The following is a 15,766-nucleotide window of genomic DNA, read 5'->3' on the forward strand; positions in this document are numbered from 1 at the left end:
TTCTTTCTAGCTGTCCACATTTTGTTGCTATTGAGTTTTAATCCAGTATCTTTATTCTTATGGTTTATGTCTTTAAAAAATCTCTTTTATTCTCATGAGGTTTGGAAAGCAATTGGGGGCAAATATGAATGCTAAATGTTTTCTACCTTTAACCAGAAGTTTCCGTCAGATTTTGCCTTTATTTTACTTGTGTGGGAATATTAGAGCCAGAGCAGATAGAAGGTGATAAAAGAAATAATAAGCGAAGAGGATTTAGAATAGAGAGGTAATGACAATAGATGTTTTCAAAGGAAAATTTAATAGAATATATTGACTGACTTGGATGGAATAAAGAAAGAAAAGAGTCAAGGGTGATGCCAGGATGTTAAGTTGGTTGACTAGAATAATGGTGGTGCTACTGCCAAAAAATATAGAGTAGGATTGGGAATCAGGTTTGATAAAAGATAACCTGAAAGATCATGTGTGCATTATTTTTTGCAGTAAATACTGATTCACGTAAGGTACAGATTTTTCTTCTGCTAATTTTAGTTTGTGTTCTACTAAGATTCAGCTACAACCAAACCTGCTCCGGCTAGTTTAAGCAAAAACAATTTTAATGTGGGGAGTTAGTAACTACACAATTATTAGAGGTACTATAGAAGAAGACTCTATGTTGGAAGTCCAGGAGTAACTTTCAGAATAAGATTGTTGAAATGCCATGTCAAGAGAACTGCTTCCTCTCCTGTAATCATAGATCTGTGGAATCAAGAGGCAATCACAGGAACTCGAGTTCAGAAACCCACAGCCATAGATGTGATCCAGTGATCAGGATATTGCTGCTGCCACAAATGTGTCTCAAACTCATAAAAGGCCAGACATAAGAATGCTTCTGTAGACACAGCATCTTTATAACTAACTGGTCCTTTGTTGCTCCTTGCTTCATAGGAGTAGCAGCCAAAATAGCAGCAAAGCTGGCCTTTTTAACATTTACCTTCCAAATCTTTTGCAAGTGTATATCATTAATAGAACTTAATTACACATTCAGTACTCTAGCTGCAAGAGAGTCTTGGAAAAGTCATTTTTAGCTTCCCAGCCTCTAAAGTAGAGGGAAGTATGATGAAAGGATGTTGGAATGAATGCTGAGTGTGAATTGATAATATAAAACAGAATCATACTCTTTCTTTACTCAATGTACATAAATATTACCAAATGATTAAAAAGAAACAACCCGGTCTCACATTAATGCAGTGTATCCATTGTACAAGTGAATAAGTACTTAACTTCTCACCTAAAGAGAGACCTATGTGCCATTAATTGTGAGTCCATCTCAGCAATGTTTCTTTCGGTTCAATCAGATGCTTACCTTGGTATTCTATAAACTAAGGACTAAATGAGAAATGTATTATACATACAATATAAAAAATAAGTGTAGAAAGGGAAATTTAAAATACGTTAATGTTCATCAATATAAACAAAAGAGAGAGGGAGAGGAAGAAAAGTTAACTAACAAAGTCTATTACTGAAACCAGTTACTGAACTGTAATTGATAGCTAGAACTTCCTTCCTCTGCTATGCTTTAAATAATCAGTCTTCTCTCAACTAGTACTTCAGCTAGTTAGTTTCTTGAATGAATGAAGAGTCACTCAACACTTCATTCTTGAGGAGATTCTTGGTCATCCTTCCAGTATGCTTCAGGCTTCTAATCAATTTTCCTATTAGGCATAAAAATGTTATAAAAAGTATTATAAAAATAATCCCTTGCATATAGACACAAGCTTGTCCCATTGTCTATCTTATTTCCTCTTGTTGATTAAGATAAAACTCTTCAGTCAATATAGTAACCTAATGTTTTTGCCTGCTGTTTAAATGACAAGAGGAAATGAGAACGATAGTTTCAACATCCAGTTAATATTTATATCCTTCCCATGACAGAAGCATTCTTCCTTTAGTGATGAATACCTCTAAATCATAAGAGCCCAAAGTTGTAGTGATGAAAAGCAAAACTCTTGCAAGTGATTCATTAGGTAACACAGCGTGAGGAACCACATACCTACTTCTACCAGTTGGTTCCCAAATTCATGCATTCTCAGTATGGGAAAAATGGCATCATACGTAGTCACAGGTTTAGAGCATATTCCATATCATATCGGCATCACATAGGCCAGTGCCAAGTTTGCAACTATTCATTCTCTAGCTGGTACCACAATTAAGTCTTCAGTAGGCCAATTACAACATCTTTAAGTACAGCTGCTTCCAAATGATGGGGTGCATAAAAAGACCAATGAATCCCGTAAGTGTCGATCCACTGCTTTACTGTCTTTCTGTATATTCTGTATAATGACTTTTCTGTTATAGTGAAAGGATATAGGCATAAAAAATAGTATGTAAAATAAGACCATGGATGCTGAGCTTGTATATGCAGATCAGGCAGGGCAGAAAAATTATTTCTGTCCTCTTCCAGTAAGGAATAACTTCTAGCCCTTCTTTGGGGTATAGGTCTAGTGTTGTTAATTAGCAGGAACTGGTGCCATGTTGGAGGCTTAGGATTGATTTCTGATGTTGGAAGACAAGGTATCTATTCATTTCCAGGACAGCTTTGGGGAAGGTAAATCACTGTGGTTGAGTGTGTGTGTACAGCAAGCCCTGCTATTGTAGCCAGCAGTTCATGGGTACTTTGAACAAGCCCTCAAGCAGTTATGGGACAAAGCTGATTGGGAAAAAGTTTTGAAAAAATGCTTACCAAAGAGTATCTGCTCCTCTGCAGTGGATGTCCTTGGATGACAATTCATAAAACATACAAATATTCTCAAATTCTGGGGCAATTCTAAGACGTATATCCTATCTTTTTCTGAGATTCCTTTATTCTTTCATTCAATATATTTTTTTAATTTTTATTTTTGTGGGTACAAAGTAGAAGTATATATTTGTGGGTTCCGTGAGATATTTTGATTTGGGCGTGTAATGTGTAATAATCACATCAGGGTCAATGGGGGTATCCATCACCTCAAGCGTTTATCTTTTGTGTTACAAACAATCCAGTGATACTCTTTTGGTTATTTAAAAATATTAAATATTAAATATTAAATATTAAAAATATTTAATAACGCTTTTGGTTATTTAAAACTCTTTGGTTATTTAAAAACAATTAATTATTTTTGACTATAGTCATCTCATTGTGCTGGCCAATAGTAGGTCTTATTCATTCTTTCTATCAACAAATGTTTTCAAGAGTATGTGATATGCTAAGCATTGTTAGCACATGGGATACAGTAGGGGGCAAAATCTTGGCATTATGGTATCATCAGTGCTCCAGTCTGTTCCTTCTAGTCCTTGATCATCTGTTAGCTACTGATCAAAGATCAATATCCATCCCTATCTCTAGTCATATCGCCTTCCAGGTAAACTGAGAAAGCTGATATGCCACTCAAATTTCTGTCCACTAGAAGATTCTCCTTTTGCAGGCCTCAGTATAGCTTTTAGGGCTGCTAATGTGTATATAACCTCCTTGTGCAGAAATGAGCTAATTAGCCCAGTGGCTAACAGCCCAGGGCTGATTTGAGCACAAGATGGAGTCTCTGGTTACTTAAGGGGGGTGGTGTCACATATTTTTCTCTTATCACAAAGGGAATCATGAAAGAATGTTTGAGTGAATTAACACAAAATCATCAATGCTCATAAACACATGCACCCAATGGTCATTTTATACTGATGTTAGGTTTGTTACTTCAATTTTATATATGAAGTGATATGATGGAAAGAACAATAAACTGAGTCAGATGCCTTAACTCATGGTCTTTATTTCACCAGTGATTTGCTAAGAAACGTGATTAACACTGATCCTTTGTTTCTTCTACAAAATAAAGATTGTAGCATTTGACCTATTTCTTAGGATCATAGTGAAGTTATGAAAATGCTATAAAGTATATTACATAACATGTAAAAAATAAAATGTACAACTTGCAGCAAAGACGATTGTCAAAATGTTATTGCCTAAATATCTAATAGTGGAAGAAAAGTAAATAAGTATAAGTGGATAATTATGTTTTCAGGGAATACTTAATAACTTGGGATATTTCTATTAAGCAATGTTATACGAAAATCTATCCAGGAAAATTGAATTATGAGCCAAATTATAAACAGAAGAAAAGTTACAAAATTTTAACCATATTAAGAATTGCTTGCAATTTTTAAAACTATTTAAAACCACAATGTTTAAAACTATTTTAACAATAGCTTTTGAAGAACTGTTGGGTAGAAGAATTATGGGTGAAGTTTGTTTTCTTCTTATTTTCCATATATATAGATAGATACAATTTGCAAGTTGAATTTTACAGTCAGAGAAAAGTCATTTAAGGTAACATTTCAGTGCAATTTGACCCTTTGGTAGAAGTAACAGTGTTATGAATATACTGTCAAAGGTGTACTTATACTTCACCAAAATTTGAGAAAAACTGCATATCGAGGTTATTTTTCCTCTATGTTTAGAGAGTAGATTCTCCTAATGATTAATTGCAGGGGATAGAAAGGAACAGTACAACCAAGCCTTCTCCCTCTAGAGCTGGATCTTTAAAGTTGCCAAGCAATAACTCTAAGAGATCAGTATTATCATTTTCTCCATTTTCTGGATGAGAAAGTTGAGGCACAGAGGATCAATAACTCATCCAGATTTGAATCGAGATCACAAAGCTAGTAAGTTACATAGATAGGATTTGAATCCATGTGGCTGTATAGTCTAAGGTTTTCATTGTTATGTTGTAGGGCATGTTGCCTCTCTTCCTATCTTCAACACCCATTTCTTGAGTATTTCTTAGCTCTAATAAATCTTAAGTAAGTCCCTGTGCTTAATTGAGTTTTGTTAATATAACCAGTTAAACATAAGCAGATATGTCAAAATGCATCAGGATAAGTTAATGCAGGTATGAATGGAGTCATGGAGGAGTTGAGAGGAAGATGCGAGTTCTCTTGGGGACAAAGGGGAGGCATTAGGTAAGGCTACACAGAGGATGTGACATTTGATCTGGGTATTGAAGAAAGAGAAGCAGCTGGCTAGGCAGAAAAGGTGGACAGGGCAAAGTGCTCTACTAACACCTCAATGAAATGGCCTGTGTGTTATTTTTATATTCTCCATCTTGGGCAAGTTGGCTATTAACATTGTGAGTGAGCACTCAAATAACTCACATTTGTAGGCAAGACAAGACTAGAGATGGAAATCTAGGCCTAAAAACTTTTCTGGGAGTGGAGCAGGATGATCTTATATATTTCTTTCTGTGGCCAAGAAATGCTGATGTTGATCTATGAGCTGTGTGTCCTCCCTGGATCATCTTATTCCTATAAGGCCAACAGAACATGCTATGCCAGTTTGTAAAATCTCTCAAAGGCTTTGGACTTGTAATTTTGAATTAAAGTGAAGCCTTTATTTACTCTTGGAAAAATATAATTTCCCATTTAGTCTTTTTTAAAGGAGTAAGAACACAGCTTTACAAAAACAAATTTTATCAGACATAAAAAATAAGTGAAGCACAATTCTGATGAATGGAGAAAAAAAACCCCAAAAGTTGTAGAGTATAATTTGTTAAACTAAAAATTAACAACACGCTGAGGCACGGCATTTATCACAATTTACTTGAGGTTTTATTGAATCTATATTTAAAATTGAAACCTTCATCAGAGTCAACACTCAGGATGGATATGTCTGTCCCAGATATTCATTGTAGCCGATGAAAACAGGAATTACTTTCTATGCTTACTGATTACATGCTTAGAATGTGAGCGACTGCATTTACAGTAACTAAAGGAAGACAGAGAGATGTTTGTTGGATATACCAAGGTTTATGAAAATCAAAAATACCATTTATGGTTTCTACACTTATGTTATGTTGTCAACAGAAATATGTGAACTTGCAAATCATACATCTAAACTTGATTTTTAGTGATTCATATCTTTATATGTTAATAGCATGGTAGTGCTATGGACTTAGTCCAAAAAATCAAGTGTTTCATTATGTTTTACTCTCACTACCCTGGGACAAAGTCAGCTTATGTTAATGAGATTTTGAAAACAAGATTATAACAGTGCCTTAGAAACTGATCTCAAAGTACTGGCTAAACAACTGAGATCTTGTCTGGAGAGCATATTATAAAATTATTAAAGTGATTGCTGTAAATTACTGGGGACTGTCATAAAGAATGTGGTGTATTGGGATGTTGGAACACGGCTGAAAGCAAAACAAATGTCAGGGTTTCTAAGGAAGTAGTACTGGCTTCGAGCGAAAGGATTAGAGGATTGGAAGAGGCCCTTGTAAAGGACTGTGATACAGTTGTAGAAACTTGCCCTAAGAAAATAGTTGAAAAGAGAGTGAAAGAAAAAAAAAAGATTTTAATGTAAATGTTTCTTGTAACTTTATTTATATTAACAAAGATATACTTTTTACTGATTGAATCTTGAGCCAGTTCATAACTCACAGCCTGCTCTATCTGACTTCAGTGTTCCCCGCACACCTGACATCTCAGCTAATGATGTCTAAGACTGAATAATCAATCATTAGTAACTTGCCCCTCCCGTGTGCCACCTAAATTATTCTGTATGCATTTCTTATTGTAGGACAGTAGGCTCTCCATTCCCCTTGAGCTTCTGTTTGAATTCCTGGAATCATCATGGATGTCATTAGTCACTTGTCGGATGCATTCATTGGTCTGTCTTCACAATGTTGACTCTTTTCCATTCATCCCAGTGGTGTTCTAGTTTATTTCCTCCCCACCTTTTGCATTCTTTTTTAATAGCCTACTAACTTGCCTTCCTGCCTTCAGGATCCCTGCCCTTTACCACTTCCTAAACCTCAACTTCAACTCTTCTCGACATGTTGTCACAAGTTCTTAAATTCCATCAGTATACTGATATTAAATTCGATGTGCCTGCAAATATCACTGAGACACTGGAGCAAACATCCCAGTGAGTTCTCTCATTGACGGTTCCTCCTCCTAGACCTCATCTACCTTTTCTATTCCATGCCTCCATGTGTCCAGACCCTGGACCCTTGAACGCATCTCATACTCCAGCCTTATCTCCACAGCATTTCCTTAAAAGCCCATCGTTTTCTTTTTCTTATTTTCCCTTTTTTTATACAACCCTGTCAACTGTTTTCTTTCATATGTGCTAGTATTATGACAATTTATTTTGGTCTGAACCACGACTGGTTAATTGTTCATATATCTTTGTCTTCCTTAGTGGGTTATATGCTCATTGAAGGTATGGATCTTAACATTTCTCATCTATAAGTTTATGCTTACACCTCACCCAAAGAAAAATATAAATTTTCTGCTTATAATAGATCTTAAAGCATATTTGTTGCATTGTCAAACACAATGTGTTATTAATATCTAGTTTTAGATAATTGTAACTTTATATAACCTATGTAAAGTAAAAGATTAATTGTTCACATATGCAATTAAATGAGTTAGTTGGGAGTGATGGAGGGTGTCAGCATTTATTATGAGCAAGCTATGTGCCCATCACTGATGTGGTGCTAATCTATTTAATGGATTCAGCCGGTCATTCAAATGTTTGCATTGTGAGTTTACTATGTCCTAGGCTCTGCATCAAGAGCTAGGGATAGAAAAATAAATAAGATACAGTTCCACCCTCAGTAATCTGACAGTGTAGTTACAGAGAAGGAAAATAAAAGTACCAATCTTAGTATTGTACAATAAGTAATATAGTAGAGGAAAGCAGAGGATGCATGGGACACACAGGAGTGATCGAACATGAAGGGAAAGCTTGCTCAGGGCAGACTGTTTATTCCAGGTAGGGGCAATGGAGAAAGCATCAAAACAAGATGTTGGCATTTGGATTTTATAAGAAGTTATATAGTTCCGAGAGAGAGAGAGTTAGTTGGTGGAAGTTGATGGAGTTTGGTGATGAAAGAGGCCTGAAAGAAGCTAGGACTGAGCAATGGAGTGAGTTATTGATCTAAGAGTTTGAATTTTATTTAGAAGAAAATGGGAAGTCACTGAAAGTTTTGAGTGAGTAAATGACATAACTGGAATATTGAGAAAGTACATTCTATGGCCTTTGCATATATTATCTCATTTAATCCTCTCCTTACCAGATAGATGACATTTATCCCTGTTACAAAAGAGGAAAGTCAGCCATCTTTTCTTTCCATTCCTTTCAGGGCTGTCTGTCACTCATCATTTACCTCTCTGCTTCCACGTCACCTCCTCAAAGAGAGTTTCTCTGACAAGTTATTCTAAATAGAGCAAGGAGTACTGAAACAAAAGAGGGGATGGGATTTTAAATAAGTTGGCCAGGATAGGCCTCATTGAGAAGCTGACATTTGGGAAAATGTTAAAGATGGCAAGAGAATTCATCATAAAGATATCTTGGAGAAGAGCATTCTAGGTAGCGGTATCAGCTTGTGCAAAGGTCCTGCGTCAGGATTATGTTTGGCTTATTTGAGGCACAATGAAAAGAATGGAGCTAGAATATATTCTATCTGCTAGTAACAGAATCCCTATAGAGAATAGGTTTGCAATGAATATTTTTTGAATGAATAGATGAATAAATAGAGGTCACATATCAGGTTCTCAACTGGTTTGCTCAATCCCGTACCCTTGCCGGTATGTCACCCCGACTCTTGATAATTAATTGCTAGATGGGTGAGATCATTTAAACAGAATTGGTATAGAATCTCTATGAATGGGTATCCATTAAGGATTCTGTACAAAACCATTGATTCTTTATGCGTAGATACGTGTGCCATCTCTGCAGACAAATACCCTTTCGTGTGCCTTTACGAGAAGCAACAGTGACACACAGTGGTTGATTGAGTGAATCAGACATGTTCTCCCTCCAGATATCCCAAGAGGTACCCCAGATATTTCTCAGACTTTCTTTCTTTGGAGAGTTGGTTGTCTTGTTAATTCAGACAGGTATTAACTACCCAATATATTCAGCATATCCCTTGTTGTAAGCTGTCAGGCTGTGACACAATATCACATAATGTGACGTTACATGATACATAATGCCTGAAAAAAAAAAAAAAAAAAAAAACACCCAGACACTTCTTTCAGTGAAATAGTAGGTAGGTAGTCTGAATATTTGGGGTAATTGGCTCTAGGAAGAGCGAGGCATCATTATCCCAGGCTCCCTAGTGAGTGTTAATTAGCCGTATTGCCTCATCGTGTGACAAAGAGAACACGGCTGGTAGTGCTAAATCTATAATGACACCTTGGCTTTAGGAGCACAGGTATTTTAAACTACCTTGACGGACTGACATGTAGGTAATTCTATTCAGAGCCTAACAGTGAACTCAGAGGGTTGGAACTCCTGGGAGGTGCAAGAGTCTGTTGTTGTGATAACTCTGAGAGGTTTCCTTTCCTTTGTCCTACCCGCTCCCCGCCAACCCCAATAGTCCCTCAACTGGGGAAAGTCATCAGTATTCGAGACGGCAGGCCTGTGTTCTGTCTGGGCTTTAAAAACAATATATTTATGTTTTTGAAGCATTAAGTTCTGCAGACAGAGATTCAATAGCTCTTAACATTTAAGGATGGGCCATGACAGTTAGGAAGAGCTTTCTGGGACCCTGTAAGTCCCTTTAATCCTTTGTTTGCAGTTATGATAGGAAGGCCACTTGTAGAGCAGAAACGTTCTTAAAGGCTGAATTTTGTGGGACCAACATCCAACAACATTTTCATTATTTATTTTAATAATAATAACACCAAAAATAGTAAGCTTGGTAGCAAAGGATAAAACACTAGCGCAGTGGTACTGTTCTCTTACCTTGGGAAAGAGATAAATTGTCCTGCACATTAGAGGGTGATACTGCTTATCCTCCACATGGAGGAAATGCCTTATGATTTTCTCTATTTTTATCCCAACTGCGACTTTACATTTTCCCTTACCACCCTTGTCCTCTCACCAGTGTCCTTGGAGACCAAATATGCATACTTAGAAGACAGATGGCCAAGGCTTAACAGCCTAAAGCCAAGGGTCAGAGAAAGACTGATGGGTCTACGATTGCCACTGTAGCCTCAGAGAACAGTAAGAACTGGAACTAAAGATTCTAAAATCTGTGCTTTCTGACAGAGCTCCTGAGATGCTGATCTAAAAACACCATTTAATTTTCAACTGCTGAAAGAGGATGTCTTTAAAATGACTTCCTTCATCTTTAATTAAATATGAACTTCTTTCCGTGAGTTATAAGAAGCTATCCATGATCGATGGATTCAAACATTGAACCGAGTATGCAAGTGACACTGGCATTATGTGCGCATCAGTATAATGTGGGTAGAGGAAGGGAAGATGAAGAAACTCACAAGAAAGCAAGAGTTATAGCATCCTATGGAGACAGGAAACTTAAATAATCAACTTCCAGCCTTGAACACATCTTTGGTGGGGGTAGCACTGGCATTTGGCAAGAATCTCTTTCTGTTTTCCATTTTTGCTCTGCTTAAAGTACTGATGACAATAATAGTATTCATATAGTATCTTATGGTTTAATAAATGCATTCTCATATATTAGCTCACTTGCTTCTGATTTTTTCAACATAAAATATTTATTGACTCCCCTACTGCATGACAAATCATTTGCTTAATATCTTCCCACTCTTCATCAGGCTAGATTTATTCTTCCCCCATTACACTAACTCAATTCAATATTTTCCTGAATCCAAACAACAACAAATGTAAAGTGAGATTTAAAAAAAATGTTCTTATCTGGTGTTATCTCTTCAACAGCTTATAAATATGAAAGCTCTGACAATATTATTTTGGGGGTGCAATAAAGAGGATAGGAAAGATAGAAAGAGGTATTACGAGGGAAGAGAGGGCTCCTGTCCAGATGAGAAAGTTTAAGTCCTGGGTTTTATGCTGAGTGAAGGACACTCTTATAGTGACCTTGCACTTTCCTCTTCTGGGGTCAGTGTTACAAAACCAACAAGAAGTCTAGCATGCGACATAGTTGGAATTTCTAATTACAATTTTTTTAGGTCCCAGTGATTGTAATGTTCTCTACATGTGAAAGTTAAGAATTCCACATTTCCATTTAAAAGATAGTTATTGGCATGTGGTTACATGGGAAGGTTACCACTAATAATACATTTTGATTGATTGCTACAGGCAGAAGCTCCTGTCATTTATCAGAGTTCCTGTTAAGCAGTCATCTTAAAGAAGTAGGTACAAAGGATTTTAATTTGACTTTTTATGGAACCTTCTTAAATAGAACCCCTGAATTTTCCCAAGTGAATGGGAAGACTTCAAAATCATATCAAACACAAATTTTAGTGGTGAAGGCTGTTTTTATTTTACTTTATTTTTGGCAGATTGATCTTATTTTGCATAGTGAAAATAGAAATGAATTACTTATGACTAATGTGCTATTTTAGAGCTTGATGGAAATTTAGAAATGATCTGGACTTTTTATAGTGAAAGAATCTGAAGCCCAGAAAGACAAAACAAGACTTGCTCAAACCAGTTCCATAACTAGTAGAAACAGTAAGTGAAACTAGTTCTTACTGTCAGTCAAATGCTTTTCCTGATATGGCATTTAGCCATTCTCAATTCTTTACAAACTCCTATTGGCCAGACAATCTGCTGGTAGACCAAAACATCTACGATGACTTTCCTTTCCTCTTGCTGGCATCTCCATAAGGTGTTGCAGTTTCCTGACCCTCAAACACTGTGGGTGTACCTCTCTGTGAGACACACCCTGTCTCCACAGATGGGGTCTTCAGGGTGATTTTTGACCTCTCCAGCCTCTTGGGGTCCTTAATCCTGAGGCTGACTCTTGGCCTGGCTTTACATTTGTGGTCTCTGGCTTTAATCCCTGAAGCTGGGCTAGAAATAGATTTTAAGCGTAAAAAGAGAGAGTAAATTTTGCTAAAATATTTTGCTATAGCATCTACTTAGATTTGAGAGTTGTATTGGGAATTCATATTTTAAATTAGGATGGGGAATAGTAAAACTGGAAAGAGAGGATAAATGGAAAAGATGGAGGAGACAGAACTAGATAATTGGAAATCCCATGTTGACAGATCTCAAATAATGTGGACAGATCCATAAAACTCCCAGTTTCATGGAGAACAAGGTATCTGTGTATATGATGCAAACCCATTACCTTTACTAAAACAAAAATGTCTAAACCATCTTTGTACATGAAGAATAGTAAATGTTTATTATCATCTCTTGGGATATTTAGTTGAGATACTGCTTCAAGACTTGGATTTGTAAAACCAGTGCTCTAGCCCAGGGTTCCCCAATTCCCAGGCTGCAGACTGGTGCCAGTCTGTGGCCTGTTAGGAAACCAGCTGCACAGCAGGTGAGCAGTGGGAGAGCAAGGGTTACTGCCTAAGCTCCACCTCCTGTCAGATCAGCGGCAGTATTAGATTCTCATAGGAGCACAAACCCTAATGTGAACTGCACATGCGAGGGATGCAGGTTGAGCTTTCCTTATGAGAATCTAAAACCTGCTGATTTAAGATGAAACAGTTTCATCCCCAAACTATTCCTGCCTCCCCCCATGGAAAAATTGCCTTCCAAGAAACTGGTTCCTGGTGACAGAAGTTTGAATTTATGTCCCTGCTACCAGGTAAATGCTTTAAGATATGGTTGTGGATATCTTGGAAAGTATGAAGATGTACATTTTCCAGAATCATATAATTTTTAATTTTTTTCCATGGACATTAGTAGCTATTATCAGGTAAAGGTCCTATGAGAATCTGGTACAAGAAAAAAAGAAATTCCTACTTGACATGAATAATTTTAGGCCTCATGTATGTAACAAGGCCATCAGATTGAACTCACTGGGTAGAAACACTAGCAACACTGTGATCTTCAGAAAAAAACATTTTTCTCTAGAATTGTGCCCTGGAATCTTTAGACTTGATTAGTTTATTTCAAGGAAGGATTTGAGGGGGAAAAAATATCTCATTTGCCTGGCAGCATATCATTCCTGGGGGAACACATGTTTACATTTTGCTCAATTAGACAACTCCACAGCAGTTGTTGGAGAGCTAATGATATATTAATATTGAAATGTAGGCAACCACATGTTGATAATGAGCCTACTTTGTGTCTTGGCTTGCGGAAAAGAATGTGAAAATGCCTTATTCTGTATTATTTTTCCTTCTGACAGTACTGATACACTGCCGCAGGCAGTCTAAAAATAATAGCATGAGGTTAACTGACAATTGCAGGTATATTTACACTGCTGTTCTGATACTAGCATGCTGCTTAAAAACTACTACTAGAGGTGATACAGTATGTATTCAAATAACTTTTGTCTTAGAGATTAAAAAACTGAGAGAAAAGACAAAGATCATTCTTTTAAATGATCAATAGAAATATCTGTGGTTATTTTAATAATCTGCTACAAATAAACTTAAGATTTTTTCAAAATCTGTGCCCTATGGATTAAGAGCAAGGGATTCCATGAGAATGGTGTCATCAAATGTGCCTCCTTACACACACACACACACACACACACACACCCCCTCTACAGGCGCATCCACACAGCTGTGTGTGCACACACACCAAACAGTTTAAGTCATGATTTGGAAACTCCCTGAATCTCTAAGGAAGCCTCTTGTCTCTGGGTCATTGAGTCTACCTCTGACGTCAATATTGATTACTTTTCTGGACCATTATATTGTTTTGTCTTTGGATTTATTTGCTTGCAGGCATCATTCTTTTATTCAAAAATTATTATTGATTAATGTGCTGAATTTTTTCACCATCAAGATCCACTTTCCACCCCCGTGTTCTTCCTATTGACTGCATTAACAGGCTTGCTGGCCTCTACTTGGGTTCAATCAATGAAAGCTACCAGCAGAATATTGGAGTGACTTTGAAGTATGTATTTCTCTACAACCACCCCCCATAGGGCTGCAGGCCTGTTCCTCTAACAAAGGCTACCTCTCAGGAGCCCTTTCCTAAAGCCACAGTTCCCACTAGGTTTCAGGTAAGTCTCCCATTCCTTTCCCACTGGGCAAGATGAGGTAAGAGCTTTCTGCTGTTGCCAGTCTCATATGCCTCATCTCTAGTTTTTTCTCTTAACCTTGAGTAAGTAATTCTTTTATTGAACCCTCTTCAGTTACCCTGTTTGGGTACGATTTCTGTTTCTTTTGAGTACCCTGAACTGAAAAAGATGCTGTGTACAGGGACTACAATAGCCACTGGCTTATAAAAGGTCGTAAAACCTAGTATTCTCAAGGAACTGATCATAGATAAGGTAGAGTTACACACAGAGCAGTACAGAAGCACTGACAAAGGCTATCTAAATCAAGTTGGGAGTGGTGCTAAGGAAAAGTTTTTTTTTTGAAAGAGATGATGCTTGCTGTGAAAACCTTTATTACTGAAAAATTCAAATACATAAAAATGGAAAGAATATTGTAATAGGCTTCTCAGCTTCTAAGTAACCATTACTCAGTTTCAGTAATCATTAACTCCGTCAGCTCAAGGCCAATTTTATTTATCTCATCTACTTCCCCATCTCCTCCCCAGATTTATTTTGAATTTTTTTGTGACAGCATATAATTACATGAGTATCTCCAAAATATCAGTAGAGTATCACCATCTTCCAAAAAATCAATGATCAAAGGTTAATACTTTTGAATAGTCAGTGCTCAAAATTATCTCATTATATTATAAATGTTCTTTTTTCCAGTTTATTTATCTGAATTTGAATCAGCTAAGGTCTATCTATTATTATAATTGGCCTTTCCTAGTCTCTAGGTTGTTTCTCCATGTATAATTTTACCCTTAGAATTTCTTTGTTGGAAAAACTGGATTATTTAACCTATAGAATTTCCATCTGTCTGGATTTTCTTGATGACATAACATGTTTGTCTCTATTTTCTATAACTTGATTGTAAGAACTAGAGTTTAATCTGACCCAGGTTCAACTTTGGTTTTGGTGGGAGGCAAGATTACTTCATAGGTTGGCAGTATGTATTTTTGTCAGAAAAAGTATAATGTTTGGTTGTTTCTCATTTTTTGATGTTAAGAGCCATTGATAATCATTGCCCTTGAGCAATGGTTTTCAAACTTCAGTGTTCATCAACATCACTTGGAAGACTTACTGAACCCCAGACTGCTGGGCCCTGCCTCAGATTTTCTGATTCAGCAGGTCTGAGGTAAGACAAAGAACTTGCATTCCTTACAACTGCACAGTTGATGTTAGAACTCTACCAGCCCAGTGACCAAAGCTTTAGAGTTGCTCCAGTTAGCTTATCAATTCATTAAGGACCGTCTCAAACATTTCCCATTCCAATCCCAGACCTGGATTCAGCAATTTCTGCATGGATCCCTGTTTCTTTATAGTAGGGTGTTTAGTTTAGAACCCATATTCTGAAGACTGAAGACACTAATTTCAGCTGGGATATACATTGTTTTGAGACATTATGGAGGGTCAAATTGGGAAAAAAACAAATCGTGACTTTGTATTGACAGTTCTAATCAAAAGTTAAGACTACAGTTCAAGACGACTTAACCTTATCTGCGTTACAATAGTGTTTCTCTCACTGTGAAAGATCCCTGCTTTTAATAACACAAACATAATTCTCATTTGTTTATCCCATAATAATCACACAACAACCTAAGAATAACACTAACAACATGTCCACTAACTATGTGATTCCTCAAAATAGTCTAATCTTAGTGGGTGTTTTTGTTTGCTTATCCTCTTTTATTTTACTTTTAATCCTTAGGGCATATCAATTTTATGTTTTAAACTCACTTGAATTAGTTCCTTTCTGTATAGTTATAACCCCACTGTTTATACAGTTGAGTCAT

This window comes from Trachypithecus francoisi, unplaced genomic scaffold, assembly GCF_009764315.1.
Source record: "Trachypithecus francoisi isolate TF-2019V2 unplaced genomic scaffold, Tfra_2.0 Lachesis_group3, whole genome shotgun sequence".
NCBI classification, from domain to species: Eukaryota; Metazoa; Chordata; class Mammalia; order Primates; family Cercopithecidae; genus Trachypithecus; species Trachypithecus francoisi.